Here is a 20,084-nt window from a genome sequence, read left to right as displayed (position 1 = left end):
AACTTAATTCCACCCGCCCGCCCAAGCATAAGTGATCTATCTCAAATACCGCAAGAGCCCGCTGAAACAGTACATCATTACTGGGCCAGATTCCTCCTGGTTATGAACGGGATAAAGGACTGCCATGAAGAAAGCGCGACTTCAATTTTTTGCAACAATTGCACGGACAAGGGAATCATAAACGCCATAAGTTGTCGCGAAGTTACACACTTCGCCGACCTAGCGACCATTGTACAAAAATACTGTGCGATGAGAGCGCCTGGAAAACCGAAACTAGGTTTTGGGACAATCCGGCCCTGAATACAACCCCAGTCCGAAATAAAAGGGTTCGTCATACTCAAGCACCTGGATTAAAAACCAAAAAGCAAAAAACCCCTAAATGGCAAGGAACCGTACTGGAGGGATGGCTCAACGGACCCTGCAAAATCCACAGTACGGAGGGCGCCACTCCATCCCCCAGGGTTCGTGGCTCCTTGAGGAGGACGCAACTTGCAGGCGGCGCCAGCTCATCTCCGGGGGGCCTGAAGAGAAGAAAGTGAGTCACTATAGATGAGTAAGTCCTCCGCTTCTGTTGAATCTCATGTGACAAGCCTCCCTGAGCTCATGTTCCTCGGTTCTTCTCCAGGCAAAGAAACGAGGGCGCTCCAGCCGCCACCTTCCGGGAGTTCAGAGCGTGCAGTAGCCACGCGCCTCGTGAGTCTAGCGGCTGAGCCTGCACGTGCTAGAGAGAGCACGCTTCCCCCGAGGCTATCCCTGGTGGGCCTCGGTTCTGCACCCCCGGCATCCTCCATTAGGGGCGGCATTAGACTCGCATGGGTGATACCACCGCCCATCCCGCCATCTCTCAACGGCACTCAGGGGTGCCATGGGCCGACCGCCGGCACGGTGTCTAGCCCACGCATGGCCTCCCCCCGGGGCCAAGGGAGCGGGCGGGGAGCCGGCGGACCCCGGATCCCCATCGAGCTAGGCCGGACATTCCCGGACCTCTGCCGCGGACTCGGGCGCTGACGGAGCCCGGGCTGTGCGTTGGAGATCGCACATTGTCGAGGCGCCGCCCGACATGGCATTCTTCAGGACACGAGGGCCAAGTTGAACCAGCTCGAAGCAGAGCTTGCAACATCGACTCGCACCACTAGGCCGAGCATCTGCACCAAGCGTGGAGGTGGCGCTGCTCGAAGTAGCCTTTAACTTGAGCTGCCTACATCACAAGGCCACTCGCTCGAAGGATGAGGAGTCCTCCACTATAAAAGAATCCCACGACCATGCCTTCAAGGAGGCCGAGGCCGTGAACCGATGACACGGGGCCACTGAAAAGCATGAGCGGGAGCTCCTAGACTCCATCAATGCCCTGGAGTTGCAACCTCGAGTGCGCGAAGCTGCCGCGACCGCCTCCATGGAAGGGTTGTCGGCCCGCGAAGCGAGGCTCCGCACCCTTGAAGAGGCAATGGAGTTGTTGGCATCCGAACAAAACCTTGAACACGAGTGGTTGAAGGTGACGGAGCTCCATGTGACGGCCGCCGAGGACTCACTATCCTCTCGAGAGGCGAGGGTCCAAGCGAAGATTGACGAGGGGATCGTGGGGGCCTGCTGAGCCCTAATCAAGGACCACCACAAGAAGCTAAAGCTTCAGGAGACCCGTTTCTGCACACGACATGGAGAGCTGACGGACAAGATCGACGGCCTCAAGAAGCAGCTAGCCGGGGCGGACAAGCACCAGAAGGCCGCCATCGACGCCTAAGTGGCATCCCTCTATCAGCAAGTGGGGATGTCACCTCGACGCCCAAGAAGCAGCTAGCTGGGGCGGTCGAAGCCGAGCTGGCATCCCTCTATCAGCAAGTGAGGATGTAACCTCCCTGGTTGAGCGGGCACCAGACAAGGCGAATTGGGCTCGGGGGTTGCAGCATACACACTCCGTGATGTCCCAAGATCTCGTACAAAGGTCTAGCCGCGCCCTATGCTCCATCTGCAAGGAGAGAATCTCTATCCCACTCGTGCCTGATGATGCCAGCTACCTTGCCTTTTTACCAAGATCATGGAGCGGCTTGAGGGGGGTGCGGAGAAGGTGTGCAAGCTTGTTGATGAAGAAAGCTGCGACCTCCTTGCCCAGGGGTCGACGTGTGTCTTCAGCCATCTACTTCGCTCCGACACAGGTCTCGACTTTGAGGATGTGATCACTACTGTTCCTACGTTAATTTGCGACGCCTAGGGGAGGTAGATGGAGGATCATGTGGATAATCTGATTGCTCCGTTCGTATCCGAAATCTGAAATCTTTGCAAGAAGGGCAGTGTCAGGACCCCGATCCTAAGTCACACTGACATATCACTTTGCGGCCTCACGCATGGTATACCCACGGGTGCCACCTTACCTGGCCCGGGACCATTTGCGCCTTTTAGCTCACGTATATGATAGTGTCGCTAGCATCCATATGACAAAGAACCCGGGCCGACATGGTTAGTCGTAAACCCAAGGTGGCACTAACTTACAGGCACGGGCATACATGACCCAGCAATGAACATGTCAATCAGCAACGTATGAACCCAAGTCGTATCAAGCTACAGGGACTTAAAGGAACAACACGTGACATTTCCTCGAAGGGACAGACACAGGAACAAAGAAAGACACATGCCGGCCAACCCAGGTGTTCCGGAGCAGTAGCAATCTACCATGGCTCAGTGGAAGGACTAGGAGACATTTCCCGGTAAGAGAGGCTACCAAGAATAAACAACTAGGTTGTAGGATCCCACATACCGAGCATTTCAATAATCATACACACAATATGCTCAATATGTGCAAATATAACATGGCATCACAACATGACTCTATAACTCAAGTATTTATTCATTAGGCTCCGAGGAGCCAAGTATTACAAACATGGGTCTCATGACCCAACATTCAGAGCATACAAACCAGAAGCACAAGAGGAAGCTTAACATGTCTCAGTACAGACAACTATAAATGAAAAGGGTTGAGAAGCCTAACTATCTACCAGATCCTACCGAGGACACAAGATCGTAGCTGAGGTAACAAGCTAAACATCGAAGTCCACGCAGAACTACTAGTGAGATGGGAGTCTCTCTGCAAAATGTAACGTGAGTACAAATGTACCCAGCAAGACTTACATCAGAACTAACTACATATGCATCATTATGAACAAAGGGATGGTGAGGTTTAACTACAGCAAGCCAGCTTTGACTCAGTGGCTAACCTGAACTACGACTGCAAGTAACTCTTTTGAGGTGGCGCACACGAGTCCACATATTCACCATATCAATACACCACTATGGATCCGCTCCCGTTTCCCTATGGGAACTCCATCCATAGCACTCACACTTATCTTGCGCATTTTAGAGTATCCACTTTCACTTGTCTATGAACTGTATAGGCAACCCAAAGGTCCTTTACCGCGGACGCGGCTATTCGAATAGATCATATTAACCCTGCAGGGGTGTACTTCTTCACACACGCTCTCGCCACTTACCTCCATGTACACGTCATGTATCTCGGCAACCTTCAAGTCGAAGCCTAGCGAGGGTGTCGGCCACGACCTTACTAACCACGCAAGTCCCTAGTCCAGGTTTATCACCTATTCGGGTTCCATCCGCAAGGAGATCCGGCCGGGGTGTCTCTCACGGCCCCAAACGATGTGAGCAGGGTTCCCAAGCCCACCATCCGGGTGCCACTTGGTACACCGTGCCACCATACCTTGTATGTCCCAAGCCCACCTGTACCAGGTGCCACTTGCTAGACTACTAGCATTACCTAGAAACACCAGAAACTAGTCGCAACTCCTAAACAGAGATCAGGCTAATTAATAAGTCGAGAGGGGTCGAGTTACCGAAACCCAATGTGTGGTAGCAACTGTTCATGGATCACAAACACAGAACTCAGTTCCTGAGGACAACTTCAATGAGAGAACCCACCATGTATTCCTACATGGCCTCTCACCGCGACCTTTACCAAATCGTGTTCATAGACTTAGCTCACACACAGTAGGACATGTTCACACACCTCCAATTCATCCCCGATGAATCAGACCTGACTCAACTCTAAGTAGTAGCTAGGAAGACAACAAGCATGAATGAGTAGGCACATTAGGGCTCAAACAACTCCTACTCATGCTAGTGGGTTTCATCTATTTACTGTGTAAATGACATGTCATGCAGAGGAAAGAGGTTCAACTACCGCAACATGTAACAGTTGAATTGTTGTTGTCCTAATGCAGTAAAAGAGAGCAGATATGAGAGAGTGGGATAGTATCAGAACGAACAAGGGGGTTTTGCTTGCCTGGAACTTCTGAAGATAGTATAACTCTTCATCGGTGTCATCGATCTCATCATCGGAACGTCGTCTACTGAGAGAGGAACAAACACCGACAAACAAAGAAGGAACACAATAAATGCAATGCAACAATATGATGCATGACCATGACATGGTAATATGCTGTGATTTGGGCTAATGCAACAGAGAGTCATTTTCATTGAAGTGGAATTCAAAACTACATCAAATTCGAACTCCAAATCTATTATGAAATTTGCCCTAATCATGCTTCATCCTAAATAGTGAGGTTAACTTGCTCAAACATGCATGAAAATGGTACAGATGGATCGATTGAATTTTTCTAATCATTTTTCATATATAACTTATTTCAGTTATAGATTATTTTCTATGAATTTTAGAAGTTTTAGCTATTTTCTGGAATTTCTAAATTAATTTAAATCCAGAAAAAGCTTAACTACGTCAGCATTGCGCAAGGGTGATGTCAATGGGTCAGCTGGTTGGTAGGTCAAATCTGACATGCGGGACCCACTGGTAAGAGACCCTGGGCTAGCTAAGTCACCGACAGGTGGCCCGGTCAACGTTGACTAAGTCAAAGTAAAGCTGACACGTGGGGACACATGCTTAGCACTAATCTAAACAGAGAATTAGGCTAACCTAAATGGGCGCAGGGGCCCACATGGCAGTGGCTCTAGGGTGATTAGCGCGACCATTAGCAGCCGCCGGGGTTAGTCGCCGGCGACATCTAGGCGCGGCAGAGGATCACCGGAACAGTGATACGGGCGGCGGTAGGTCAGGCCATGGGCACCAGACGGTTTCCCTTGCTCGTGCGCATCCAAGGAGGCATGCGGAAGGCCGAGGGGTGGCCGGATCTCGGCGGGAACAATTCCGCGATGGCGGCGGGAGCTCGGTTTCGTGGGGCAGTGGCTAGCGGAGGGGAACATACGGGGTGAGCAAGGGGGAGGAGAAGGAGCTCACAACGGTTCCGATGGGCATCTTTTTGGGCTCGGGGAGTACTTCAACGCGACGGAACGGCGATGGCGATTCCCAATGGTCGAAGAAGGGGATGACGGCGATAGCGGCATTGCGGGGCTCCCGGGCTCGTTTTCCGCCACTTGTCTCCTCACCGGAGGCCGCGTCCTTGCCCGGGCGCCTCGTCGGTAGCCGTCTCCTCTTTGTCGCGCCGCCCTTCGCCGGCCTCCTCCCCGCGCCGCCCTCACCGGAGGCCGCCGCCCTCACCGGAGTTCGGGTCCGGTCAGATCCGTCCAGGTGGGACGAGATCCACCGGGATCCGAACCAAACGCGCCCCCGCGCCCTGATCCCTCCGTCCCGGAACCTCGTCGTCCCGCTTCTTGCTAGGTATAAAACGACCAAGTCCCAAGATCTGGTACATCATGTTCTCACCTTTGCCATGCCATAACTTCATGTGTGCTGCTCCATTTTGTGCGTGTAATATATCAAAATGTCCATTGTGCAACGCTCTTCATTTAGTTCCGTTGTGCGATGCTTGTTTGAGTTAATATTGATGCCCTTATCATTGTTGCAAGAGTGCTATATGATGTTAACTGTTGTCTGTTATCAGAACTTGGTGATTTGTCTTTTTAATTGCATTTTGTGTGTGCGTCCTATGAGCTTGATGTCTACATGAGTTTTGAGCTACATCATGCCATCTTTACAGTGGTGCAATCCATTTATTTTTGTGAGTCTTGTATTGAGTGCATCAAGCTCTTGAAGTAGGGTACTTGCTGTTACTGTTTTGCTAGGTTGATTCTGTTATATCTTGATCTATGTAACCCTGCTGCTACAAGTCATTCTATGCATAATCTGGAGATGTTCACTAAGGACGTTTTGTTACACATGTCATGCTCTGTCCACACATGCTCCTGGTTGAATTTATAGCATGTTGTAGCTTGTTGTAATCTGTCTCTGAAATTGCTAAATAATGTTTCTGTCAGCCTGTTAACATTAAGTTCAGTTTTACCATGTGTTTTTCTAGTGATCCATGCAGCCTATGAACTTGATCTTGCCATTCTTAGCTTCATAAATGTGTCTTATTACTGTTTGTCACCTTTTCATGCCATGTGTTGCTCTGTGGAGAGTGGTACAAGCTCACCAACATGCCTACTTATCGTTGTTCCTACCATGTACTGTTATTCAGAATCTGTCATATCATTTGTCCTGTTTGCAAGGATGCTACCATCTTTTCTGTTGATCTTTGGAATAAGTTCAGTAACGGGGTTTCATTCTTGGTCTTCAATATTAGCATGCCATGCTTTTGTTTGCCATTATAAGTTCCTGTAGCATGTTATTTGATAGCTCTAAACATTGCAACCTGATGTTATTTCTGCCATGTCCAGTGATTTCTGCCAAGTCTGTGAAACTGTTATTATTTGCAATCTTGCCATGACCTTGTGAGCATGTTCTAGTGATTTATGGAGTTAGCTCAGTGTTCATGTTTTGTCATAATTTACCTTTAATTCATTTCTATGCCTTGTTTTTTCCTGTTGAGGTGATGTAGCATTATTTTTCGATGCTTGCTAGATGCCTAGTTGCTGTTTTGGACAGATTGTTGTTATATCTTGTTTCATGTGTATATGTTGAACCGTTGCTACGTTTTGAGTGTGCTCTATATGAAACTTGCTTAGATTTGCATGTAGTTTCATCTTGTCATGTTGAATCCTTGTTTTGAGAGTGTTTGCTTGATGTTTGAATGCCTTTTGCATCAATGCCATGTTTAACTTGTTTTGCTCATATCTTCTAGGCCGTAGCTTCGAACTAAATGAACTTTATATGTAACTTGACTAGAATTTCGTGTAGATCATCTTGGTGCATATTAACTTGCTTTTTAACAACTTGAACATAAGGTTTATTCATAACTGGACCAATTTCAAAATTTGCATATGAGGACTTACCAGATTTGTTATATGTTGTTACCGGCCTCATCTAAGCTTGCTTTGATATATTGCTCTTTTATGCATCATCTCTTTCCATGAGTAGCATCATATAGCCTTGTCATGCATCATACTTGGTTGAGCATCTTGTCATGCTTATGTGTCATGTGTTTACCGTGTGTTTGCTTCTTTCCGGTTGTGCTCCTTCTTGTTAGTTCCTGTTTCGTTGCGATCGTGAGGATTCGTTCGTCTATGCTTGGTTCATCTTCGTGGCTTCATCTTCTTCATGGACTCATTCTTCTTCCTAGCGGGATTTCAGGCAAGATGACCGTCACCTTGGATCTCACTACTATCTTTTCTATGCTAGTTGCTTGGTTCTATCGCTATGCTGCGCTACCTATCTCTTGTTCCTCAAGCCTCCCAAATTGCCATGTCAGCCTCTAACCTTTTCACCCTTCCTAGCAAACCATTGCTTGGCTATGTTACCGCTTTGCTCAGACCCTCTTATAGCATTGTTAGTTGTAGGTGAAGTTGAAGATTGCTCCATGATGAACAGGATTATGTTGGGATATCACAATATCTCTTATTTAGTTAATGCATCTATATACTTGGTAAAGGGTGGAAGGCTCGACCTTATGCCTGTTGTTTTGTTCCACTCTCGCCGCCCTAGTTTCCGTCATACCGGTGTTATGTTCCTTGATTTTGCGTTCCTTACGCGGTTGGGTGATTTATGGGACCCCCTTGAGAGTTCGCTTTGAATAAAACTCCTCCAGCAAGGCCCAACCTTGGTTTTACCATTTGCCTACCCAAGCCTTTTTCCCTTGGGTTTCCGGAGCCTGAGGGTCATCTTTATTTAACCCCCCCCCCCAGGCCAGTGCTCCTTCAAGTGTTGGTCCAAACCGAGCCGCCTGCGGGGCCACCTCGGGGAAACTCGAAGTCTGGTTTCTCGTAGCCTGTCTCATCCGGTGTGCCCTGAGAACGAGATATGTGCAGCTCCTATCGGTATTTGTCGGCACATTGGGCGGATTTGCTGGTCTTGTTTTACCATTGTCGAGATGTCTTGTAAATCGGGATTCCGAGACTGATCGGGTCTTCCTGGGAGAAGGAATATCCTTCATTGACCATGAGAGCTTGTGATGGGCTAAGTTGGGACACCCATGCAGGGTATAAACTTTCGAGAGCCGTGCCCGTGGTTATGTGGCAGATGGGAATTTGTTAATGTCTGGTTGTAGATAACTTGACACCAGATTCGAATTAAGACGCATCAACCGCGTGTGTAGCCGTGATGGTCTCTTTTCGGCGGAGTCCGGGAAGTGAACACGATCTTTGTGTTATGATTGTGCGTAAGTAGTTTCAGGATCACTTCTTGATAATTGCTAGCTTCACGACCGTTCTGTTGTTTCTCTTCTCACTCTTATTTGCATATGTTAGCCACCATATCATGCTTAGTCGCTGCTGCAACCTCACCACTTTACCCCTTCCTTACCCATTAAGCTTTGCTAGTCTTGATACCCATGGTAATGGGATTGCTGAGTCCTCGTGGCTCGCAAATTACTACAACAACAGTTGCAGGTACAGGTGTTGCAATGATCATGACGCGAGAGCGATGTTACTTGTTTTGGAGTTCATCTTCTGCTTCTTCTTTGATCAGGGGATAGGTTCCACGTCGGCAGCCTGGGCTAGCAGGGTGGATGTCGTTTGAGTTTTTGTTTTTGTTTCATCCGTGGTCGGATGGTCCTCTTATGTATGATGTATTGTTGTACCCTTGCGGCATTGGTATGCCTTATGTGTATCCCCATCTACTATGTAATATTTATGTAATGATATCCACCTTGCAAAAGCGTATCAATATGCGGTTCTATCCTTGGTGGGAGCTTCGAGTCTCTTTAGGATAGTATCGCATATTGGGCATGACAGACTTCTTCAAGAAGTTCAACATGCAAGAAAGCAAAGGCATGAAAATGCCCATGCCTACTAGTGGACATCTTGACTTGACTAAGGATGGCAAACCGGTTGACCAAAAGTTTATCGCTGTATGATTTGTTCATCGTTATATCTATGTGCCTCCCGTCCTGATATCATGCTAAGTGTGTGCATGTATGCACAATATCAAGCGGCCCCTAAAGAATTTCATCTTAAGGATGTGAACAGGATAGTGAGATACTTAATTCATACACCAAACTTTGGCATTTGGTATCGTAAGAGGTCTTCTTTTGATCTTGTTGGCTACTCCGACTCGAACTATGCCGGAGACAAGGTTGATAGAAAATCCACTTCGGGTACTTCTCAATTTATTGGTAGATCTCTTGTATCTTGGTCCTCCAATAAACAAAACTTGGTATCCTTATCCACTACCAAAGCAGAATACATTGTCGCCGGATCATGTTGTGCTCAATTACTTTGGATGACTCAAACCCTTAAAGATTATGGGATACATGTGAATCATGTTCCACTGCTTTGTGGCAATGAAAGTGCAATTAAGATTGCTCATAATCCTGTGCAACAATCTCAGACTAAGCATATTGAAGTTCATCATCATTTCATTTGAGATCATGTTGCTAAAGGAGACATCGATCTTAAGCATGTTCATACCGATAAGCAATTGGCGGATATCTTCACCAAACCACTTGATGAGAAAGTGTTTTGTCGTTTGAGAGGTGAACTACACATCATTATTGCCTCAAACTTGGAGTAGGAACTCCATCTAGATGCATGCAAGGAATGAGCCTTTCTTGGACTAATCCTTCATATCTCTCTTGAGATCATGATCATATGTCTTGGATCTATACTTGTACCCTTGCATGTTATCAAACCCTTGTAAGTACTTGGATGAGCCCAAATGCATGAGATTGCAAGTCACTCACATCTTAAGCAATCCCTACATCACACTGGTATACGTCGGTGCTATCCAAACGGTTTTAAACCCCTTTTCATGGTGGCATTTGGAACCATCGCCAAGTGAGTGTGGGTGATAGGGGGGCCCTTCCCACACGACCCAGAAACTGTCGGGGATATGCCCTCCTAGCACACGCGCTAGGCAAAATGAGGTCGTGTGCGACCGGCGAGCGAGCAAATACGATTATACGTACAATAGTGCTAAAAAACAATTATACAGGTGCAATCGTTTCCGGTCTTAAGTACGTCCCACACAGTCAGGCCCCGCTAAACGTTTCCGTTTGTATGTACATTCTACACAGTCCATCCAAAGAATACGTTTCCGTTAGTATGTACAACCCACAGAGTTAATACAAGAAGCACCAAAACTTTGTGATGCGCACAACATCACAAACAATCAATAACTTCGAAGCATGTGTGATAAGGTGACTATCGCAAACATTTAATAAGAAAGAACTATGTGCGATGTTGTTGTTAATCGCACATGTTTTTTCTTGGCTGATCGTGTGTGAAGTGGAGATTAATTGCACACGTTTTTCCTGGCTGATCTTGTGTGTGGTGGAGATTGATCGCACACGTAGTGGATCCTAGAAACGTGTCTTATCTCCATGTCTATCGCAGACGTTTCGTTTTGCAAACCATGTGTAGTGTAATCCCTAATTAACCCCTAATTTAAAAATCACCTTTTTGAATTTAAAGTAGGCAATCACTTATTTCATATCCAACCGGGTTTATTACAAATATAGGTTCAACCACGAATACATAATTCGATGCACAGGTACATATACTGAAGAACTACAGAAGCACCATGTAAACAATGATGAACCACGGTTGTACTAAAGACTATAAAAAGAGAGGTGAAAGAAATTCTGGTTGCTGGAGAAGCTGAAGTAGAATGCCCTTATTGGGCCCTCCTCCATGTGTAATGCACGCAGGACTCTAGGCCAACCCCTTGTGATGGCTGCCCGTCCATCCTTCACGGTCTTCATTACGACTTCTCGATGCTCATTGTAGTTTGGTTTAAATACATTAACCTTCATTGTGTGTCCACCAATCATGTACTTTGTGAGGTAATCTGGAGTGAACTGCTTCGAGAACCACCGTGAACGAAAAAGATTCAGACATTGTTGTCTAACAACTCATTATGGGCAGTAAAAAGAGAAGGCTGCAGAGTTTGTAGTTACCATCCTACAGCTCACTGTTGTGTTGGATAGAGCATAAACAAATAATTTGCTTGCCACCATTCGTATCTTTTTGTTAATAATCCTTATCAGTTTCCTTCCTTGATGCTTGTTCATGAATATCTCATTGCCCCATGCACAAAAAGGGTCGATGCATGGATCCTTGACAAGGGCATATGTACCTACAAGCAACAAGTCAATATTAGAAGCTTACAAGTGTCCAGGCCTGGATCTATATGCCCTACATTATTGAACAACGGGGGAGTACAAGCCCAGGGATGAAGCTAACCTCAGCGGAAAATTGCGGTCACTCCCATTGTTGTCCTGCATATGTAGTGGCAATGCATGATAATTACGACAACCTTAACATCAAACAAATATAGCAAAGGTAAACAATATCATCTCCAAATGATAGATTGAATGTGTTGGTTTCAGCATGCTGTTAAAGCATATATAAATTGGAAGGCAACGTTACCGACAACAAGCTTAACAGCCGTCAAATATTGCAATTCAAACTGGTATTGTTGAAAATGAATAGAATGCAGGTAATGCTTACACATCACTGGATAAATGTGTAAAACTGAAATAAAGGGCATGTGCTAACTACACCAGGCATAACTGGAACCAAATATAGCCATTCAAACTGGTATTGATGCAGTCGAGCGGCACAGTTTTGACCTGCACATAATGAACAACACATTGTGAATGACTAAAATAAACTAGGCATAAATGATCACTATAACAACCAAATATAGCAATTGAAAACTGGACAGAGTCTCACTAGAACCAACCTAGCAAGCATATATAGATAAACAGGGCATATGATTGAAAACTGGACAAGTGCTCACTGCAACCAACCTAACAAGCAAATATAGATAAACAAGGCATCTTCTTCGAAAATGGACAAATGCTAAAAAAGCAACCTAACAACCAAATACAGATAAACAAGGCATATGCTTGATAACTGGACAAATGCTCACCACAACGAAACTAAGACAAAATACATATAAACAAGGCATCGGCTCGATAACTGGAAAAATGCTCACTGCAACAAACCTAAAAACCTAACATAGATAAACAAGGCATCTACTGACTATAAACAACCAAATATAGCCATTCGTGAAACTAAAGTGGAGAATTCATACTTAAACATCACATAGCCCTATTGAATAATACATTTTTGCATAATTGAAATAATTAAACACGGCACAGTTATAGCACCGCACAGCAAATGCTACTACAACAAAGGGTATGGGTTGGCAAGCTAGAAAAGGTAATATTTGCTGATAGGATGTTGACTCACATTTCATGGACGGGATCCTTCCACTTGGAAGAGCACATACCCATGGTGGAAGAACCTTTGTGCATGCCATCCTCGTGGTCGTGGACGTAGTCGATAAGATCTGACTTGGCAATTGAGGATTCCAAGCCGCCGCCATAGAACGTGTCCTTCAGAAATGACAAAATGGGATCGATGGCGTATAAGGATAGCAAATCCTTGACCGTTTGGCGGAGGAGATCAATGGCAGGGCCATCGATCGGTTGAACTAGAGGGGTTGGGGATGGACCACGTAACCTATGACATGGCCCGCGTGAAGCCATCGCCATCAACAAGCTTGACGTCGTAGTCGGCTTTCCGGAGATATAGTAATACGCAAGCCCGCTGACATGAAGCCTTCGACATGGCAACGTAGTCAACGTCTTCACCGGCTTCCACGATGGCATGTTGGTCCGAGATCGACAGGTCGGGGCAAACGGCGGCCACCTCGCCAATGTCCGTCGGAGAGGCCATGATAAACCACTTATTTGACGAACGCTCGTCGGGCTCTCCCGGATACGTGGTCGAGCTTAGGCTGCAACATTCTGGAGCAGGGGATGTGGATCTAGCGGGGAGGGACACCGCATGCCTCATCTAAAAACTCAGGGGAGTGGGGCGACGATATGGGAATCACTGGGTAACCTGAAGTTTATTATCTAAGCTAGAAGGAACGGGCAGAACGACATGGTTGGCAGCGGCGTTGGCGGCGGCCGCTAGCTAGGGTTCCATGGGGGAGGGGGCGGGTGGGGGACTGTGGTGGGGAGGGTTCTGGTGTTTGAGGATACGCTGCGGCTACTGAAATTTATAGTAATGGTGGGCGGAGATGGTGGTGGACGAGGGAGGGCGACGGTTCAAATGCCTCGCCTACTGCAATTTTACTATAAGGTGGGTGTTGGAGGAGTGTGGGCGATGGTTGAAGTACGGCGGCTACTAAAATTTGGGTAAGGAATTGATGCGGGGCGGGAGTGGCCAAGATCGGGCATGGTCCAATAAGAATATGCGTGTATGATAATAACAAAAATTGCGGAACCGCCGATGTTTGCAACGCTCAAGGAGGAGAGTTTGTTTTCATATTTCTATCTAGCTGGCCTATTGCACACGGTTCGTCCTAATTTCTAAATAAAATCACCGGCCTTTAGCTTGCACATTCGTGGTGATTTTACAGCGCACTTGCATCGCACACGGTTAAGCCAGTACCTGCACCATTTTTCTCGCGCTTGCGCAGTCGTGGTGATTTCACATCGCACTTGCATCGCACATGGTTAAGCCAGTACCTGCACCATTTTGCTCGCGCTTGCGCGGTCGTGGTGATTTCACAGCGCACTTGCATCACACACGGTCAAACCAGTACCTCCACCATTTCCTCGCACTTGCGTAGTCGTGCTGATTTTATGACGCACTTGCACCGCACACGGTTAAGCCAGTACCTGCACCATTTTGCTTGCGCTTGCGCAGTCATGGTGATTTTACAGCGCACTTGCATCACACACGGTTAAGCCAGTACCTGCATAATTTTGCTCATGCTTGCGCAGTCGTGGTAATTTCACAGCGCACTTGCATCGCACACGATTAAACCAGTACCTCCACCATTTGCTCGCGCTTGCGCAGTCGTGCTGATTTTACAGCGCACTTGCATCGCACACGGTTAAGCCAGTACGTGCACCATTTTTCTCACACTGGTCACCCTATGGGACCTACTCCCTCCTATCATGCACATTTGTTCTGTTAGAAACTATGTGCGATGGCTGGTGTGTCGCCGCCTAGCCTTTAAGGAGCACTAACACTGGTAGCGAGAAACCAATGGGAGAAGAGGCGGGAAACCGATGAGAACAGTGGCGGGAAACGGTAGCCTGTTTAGAAAACGTACAAGACAAGGAAGAGTGAGCTAGACGACGCATGCACACGGCGCTTACCCATGTACTGCATGTGCTGTCGAAAGGGCTGAGGGTTGTCATTCGATCTGGGAGCATCCAATGGTGCAGACGTATGATCCGTGGGGTTTGGGTTCTAGCCAATCAGAACGCACGACTCAGATCGCGGGCGGCATCGGCCACAATTTGGTAGGCACATGGCTTTTGTTTGGCCTTTATATACACTAATTGAGTTTCCTAGGCATTTAATGTCCACAATTCAAATTTGAACTTCAAATACATGCTCCAGTTCACCAAAATGGCTAGAAAAATTATACATGAAAGTTGGCATGGTGTCACGTCATGAAAGTTGGCTTGGTGTCACGTCATGGCGCATATATGTCGTGGTAAAAACATTGTCCAATTTGGGCCAAGCTTTAATACAGACCTCAAATGAACTCTGAAAAGGTTGGAAGTTGGCATGGTATAATCATTTCACCCACATAGCATGTCTAAAAAGTTGAGAGGGTTACGGCAAAAGCTCGATGCACCTAGTGTGCAAAATGGACAATCTCTTTTGAAGTATCAGGGTTTCGAACGAAAACTCATCTTTTACAAAGGGATTTCACTTTTTTGAACTTATTTGAACTCCAGACTTTTTTGTGTGTTCAAAATGCACCATTCAAAGCCACATCATCAATTTTCAACCATTTCTGACTTAATTTGGTATTTTTCATGGATTTACTGATTTTTATGAGCTAAATGACCCTGAAATTGAAAAGCACTTCAAATGAACTCTGAAATGGTTGAAAGTTGACATGTTATCATCATTTCACTCGCATAGCATATTCTAAAAAGTTGAGAGGGCTAAGGCAAAAACTGGATGCACTTCGTGTGCAAAATGGACAATCTCTTTCGAAGGCATGGTGTCATGTGATGGAACATATATGTCGTGGTAAAAACATTGCCCAATTTGGGCAAAGCTTTATTACGAACTTCTTACAAATCAGAGCTTCTCTCAACAAGAAGCCTTGTGGTTCCGATAGGGAAACATGTTCCCCTTGTTGTCGAAATGTAATCATGGCCTCTTTTCGCCTTGTATTTTCTTCTATGGGCAATATGGAACTACATGATATCCATGCTGAAATGTAAACTTATTCACGGTTCGTTTGGCCTTTTTATACAATAATTGAGTTTCCTAGGAATTTAATGTCCATAATTCAAATATGAACTACAAATACATGCTCAAGTTCACCAAAATGGCTAGAAAATTGTACATGCATGTTTCCTTGGGTGCATGTTTAATTAGGTCCCATGCTAGGAATGTGAATGAATTACAACCGTACCGGCATCTTGGCTCGTCCTCAAACATTTGGAATTTCAGGTTTTAAATCCCCATAAAATCCAAAACTCACCAGAAAGTCATCAAAGGTGGCATGTTGTCACGTCATGGCACATATATGTCGTGGTAAAAACATTGCCAATTTGGGCCAAGCTTGTTTACAAACTGGAGCTTCTCTCAAAGAAGCCTGATGGTTCCGATAGGGAAACATGCTCCCCTTGTGACGAAACATAGTCGCTCCCTCTTTTCGCCTTGTATTTTCTTCTATGGGGAACATGGAATGACATGATATCCATGCTGAAATTTAAACTTATTCAGGGTTTGTTTGGCCTTTTTATACACTAATTGTGTTTCCTAGGCACTTAATGTCCATAATTCAAATCTGAAGTACAAATACATACTCTAGTTCACAAAAATGGCTAGAAAAATTATACATGCATGTGTCCTTGGGTGCATGTTTAGGTGCAATGCAAGGAATGGCAACGAATTACAACCTGACCAGCGTCTTGACTCATCCTCAAACATCTGGAATCTTGGTTTTTAAATCCCCATAAATCCAAAACTCACCAGAAAGTCATTAAAGGTGGCATGGAGTCACGTCATGGCACATATATGTCATGGTAAAAACATTGCCGGGCCAAGCTTTATTACAAACCTCTTACAAACCGGACCCTATCGCAAGAACCCTCGTGGTTTCGATAGGGAAACGTGTCCCCTTGGGGGCCAAACGATAATCGCTCCCTCTTCTAGCCTCATTTTTTTTCTACACGCAACACATACGGAACAACTGGAGATTCGCGCTGAACTTTGAAATTATTCAGGGTTCGTTTGACCCTTTTTATTCATTAATTGAGTTTTCTAGGCATTTAATGTCCATATTTCAAATCCGAACTACAAATACATGCTCCAGTGCACCAAAATGGCTAGAAAAAACGTACATGTGTCCTTGGGGTGCATGTTTAGTGTTCATTTGGCCATTGCATATATTACTAATTAAGTTTCTACGCACTAAATGTAGTCCATAATTCAAATTTGAAGTGCAAGCACAAAATGGGAGGGAAATCGTACATGTGTCATTGGTGCATGTTTAGGTCTCATTTAAGGAATGGGAATGAATTAAAAACTTGTTGTCGTCCTGAAACATTGAGAATATCGGTTTTTAAATCATAGTAAATCAAAAACTCACCCAAAAAACATGAAACTTGGCATGGTTTCATGACATGGCACATATATGTCGTGCAACAAAAATCGTCCAGTTTGAGAAGAGGTGCACACATTAGTAGCCAACGAAGTCCTTTTTGAAACAATAAGCTAACACGTTAATATCACAAATGGTTGTATCATATGAACCATGTCAATACTCCCTCTGTTCACTTTTGTAAGGCACGGAAGAAAATTTCCGACAGCCCCAAAAAAAGGGTAATGGACAACAATACCCCTTCCAATCGATCAATTTGAAATTCAAAAAATATCGGAATCGCCTCGCCCAGCGCGTCGTCGCCCACCTTGCGCCCGGCTTCTCCTCGCCCAGCGCGTCGTCGCCCACCTCGCGCCCGGCTTCTCCTCGCCCAGTGCGTCACTGCCCACCTCGCGCCCAAGATCTCCTCGCTGCTCACCTGGCGCCCAACTTCTCCGCCCAGGATCTCCCGCTCATCGCCGCCCAGGATCTCGTCCTCATCGCCGCCCAGATTCCTGGTCACCGCCGGCCCCAGGACCACACCTCGCCGGCCGCCGGCCACCAGCCCTAGTGCACCTCGCCAGCACTGCCTCCCTTCTTCCCCGCGTCGTTGGCAAGGTGCAGCTAGCCCTGAGCCAGGGGAGCCAGGGGAGAAGGCCAGGAGAAGTTGAGCTCGGAAGCCGGCATAACTCCTCGCCCAACACCTCGCTGCTCCTTGCCCAGGATCTGCGTATTCCACAACCTCCAGGCTCGGTGATCCTTGTTGGCTTCTCGCCGAAAGTTGGCCCAGCTCCTCGTCCAGCACCTTTGATGGTCCAGCTCCTCACCAACAACATTAGCAGATCTTCAACAGCAAGGAAGAAGCAGATCCTCAACATCAACAGCAGCAGCTCGTTGGCCCAATTTCAAGCCTGGTAGTCCCAGATCTCAATTTCACTCCACCTGAAGAAGGCAACGAAGAACCTGAAGAAGAAAGCAACAATGCTGGTCAAAATTCAGGTATAATTTCTTCTAATCTTGCATCAAATTATGCCTCAGAAGTAACAGAGAAGGGAATGCTAAGATTGAATAGTGCATATGAGGAAGCTTCATTTTGTTCACAGGTTATTCAACAAGCAACATTTACATTTTCAACAAGCAACAGAGGTCTCCTGGACATTAATTGTAGGGACATTTTCAGTTTTTGTCTCATTTGCTTATAGGCAAACCGAACAAACTCCATGTATGTGTGTGTAAATAAACATATACTCTGACAACATGTATGTGTGTGTAAATAGGCATATACCCTGACAGCTACGAATGGAAAAGAAATTGCTGCAAGAACAGCGGTGTACCTCAAAATATTTACAGCTCATGTTTATATTTACAAGTTTATATTTACTCTTGGCGGCATATTTACCCTGACAGCTACGAATGGAAAAGAAATTGCAATGTCCGTGGCTCCGTGGCTCCGGAATATAACCTGGCGGCATATTTACCTTTTACAAGTTTAGTTTTTTATAAGAGGAAATCCAGCCTTTGCATGTCATCGCCAGTAGGACTGAGCAAAGCTCCTTGGCTCCGGCTGGCCAGCTGGGAGTACCAATAGATGATTTGCTTGATCTATACATGTTCTCCTATTACTTTCTGCATGCTGGATCAGCCTGCTTCTACTCTCTGAAAAATATGTAGCTGTCCAACCATGGTGCGGAGAGCGGTGCCCACCTACTGCTGATACGTGTTCATGGGACCCCTATCTCCAATTATTTGAAATGCCTTGCCCAAGCTATCAAAGAAGGGTGCATGACACTCATGCGTTAAAACAAAAATGGCTACATAAGTTTCAGTTCAGAACCATGCCAAGAGCATAGCTCCAAATATCTATTTTCAGGCCAAAATGTCCCCTTACCAGGTTACATTCACATATAGACAATTCAGTTCAGCAGGAACAAAGCCTATCTGACCAGTTTCTCTTGAACATATTTACCCTCAAAATTAGCATATACCCTGACAGCTACAATGGAAAAGAAATTGCTGCAAGTTTAGCTTAGTTTATAATCTATTTATATTTACAAGTTTTGAGGTATACGGAACTGAACACTTTAGTTTATATTTACAAGTTTAGTTTACATTTATATTTTCAGCAAGCAACATTTATGTTTATATTTACAGCAAGCAAAGCAAGCAATACTCCTATCCTATGGAATTGCTGTTGCTATTGTTGACCTCTTGCTTACATTTCCAGCAACCAATTTGTAATATTCTTGCAATAATTAATTTAATTATTCTATTGCTATTGTAGGAATACAAAGGCAAAGGAATTGGCTCACTGATGCGCAGAGATATGCCGCTTACATGTCCTTGGAAATCCTCCATAAGAGTAGAGGAGGCAAGTTCAAGAGAACTGATAAGAAGGACGTGGCTGCAATATTTGGATCACATGTTCGAGTTATTCAAAGAATATGGGAGACGGCAATGAAACAGAAAGGCCTTGGTCAGGAGGTGGATGTTTCAAACAAAAGAAAGGAAAATTGTGGAAGAAAATCTTATGATGATATCCTATCTCTCATTACGACAATTCCCTTAAACAAGAGGTCAACTATTCGATCTCTAGCCAAGGCACTAGGTGTAAGCCCTACTACACTATACAAGAAGTTCAAGTTGAATAAGATAAGGAGACACTCCAACAGGGTAAAGCCGGTACTAACAGAGAAAAATAAGAGAGATAGGGTGGATTTTTGCCTCTCTATGATAGATGAGGCAACATTAGGAGATGTAAGCCCAAGTTTCAGGAGTATGCATAATATTGTTCACATCGACGAAAAATGGTTCTCCATGACCAAGAGAAAGAGGAACTACTATCCGCTGCCTGACAAAGAGGACCCGGAAAGACCTGCCAAAAACTCTATTGGAAAAGTGATATTTCTCATAGCGGTAGCAAGACCACGGTTTGATGAAGATGGGAACATGACATTCTCCGGAAAAATTGGGGTATGGCCATTCGTGAGAGTGACTGCAGCAGCAAAAAAAGCAAGATAAGGGAAAAAGGGACATTGGAAACAAAGCCTGTCATAGTGACGAGGGTTGTGATGAGAGAGTACATTATACAGAAGGTTGTGCCAGCGATTCAAGCATTGTGGCCTGCAGATAATGATGGACAACCCATTTTTATCCA

The sequence above is a fragment of the Triticum aestivum genome, chromosome 2B, assembly GCF_018294505.1.
Source record: "Triticum aestivum cultivar Chinese Spring chromosome 2B, IWGSC CS RefSeq v2.1, whole genome shotgun sequence".
Taxonomy (NCBI): domain Eukaryota; kingdom Viridiplantae; phylum Streptophyta; class Magnoliopsida; order Poales; family Poaceae; genus Triticum; species Triticum aestivum.
The sequence above is the reverse complement of the archived record's forward strand: the minus strand, read 5'-3'. Positions refer to the sequence as shown.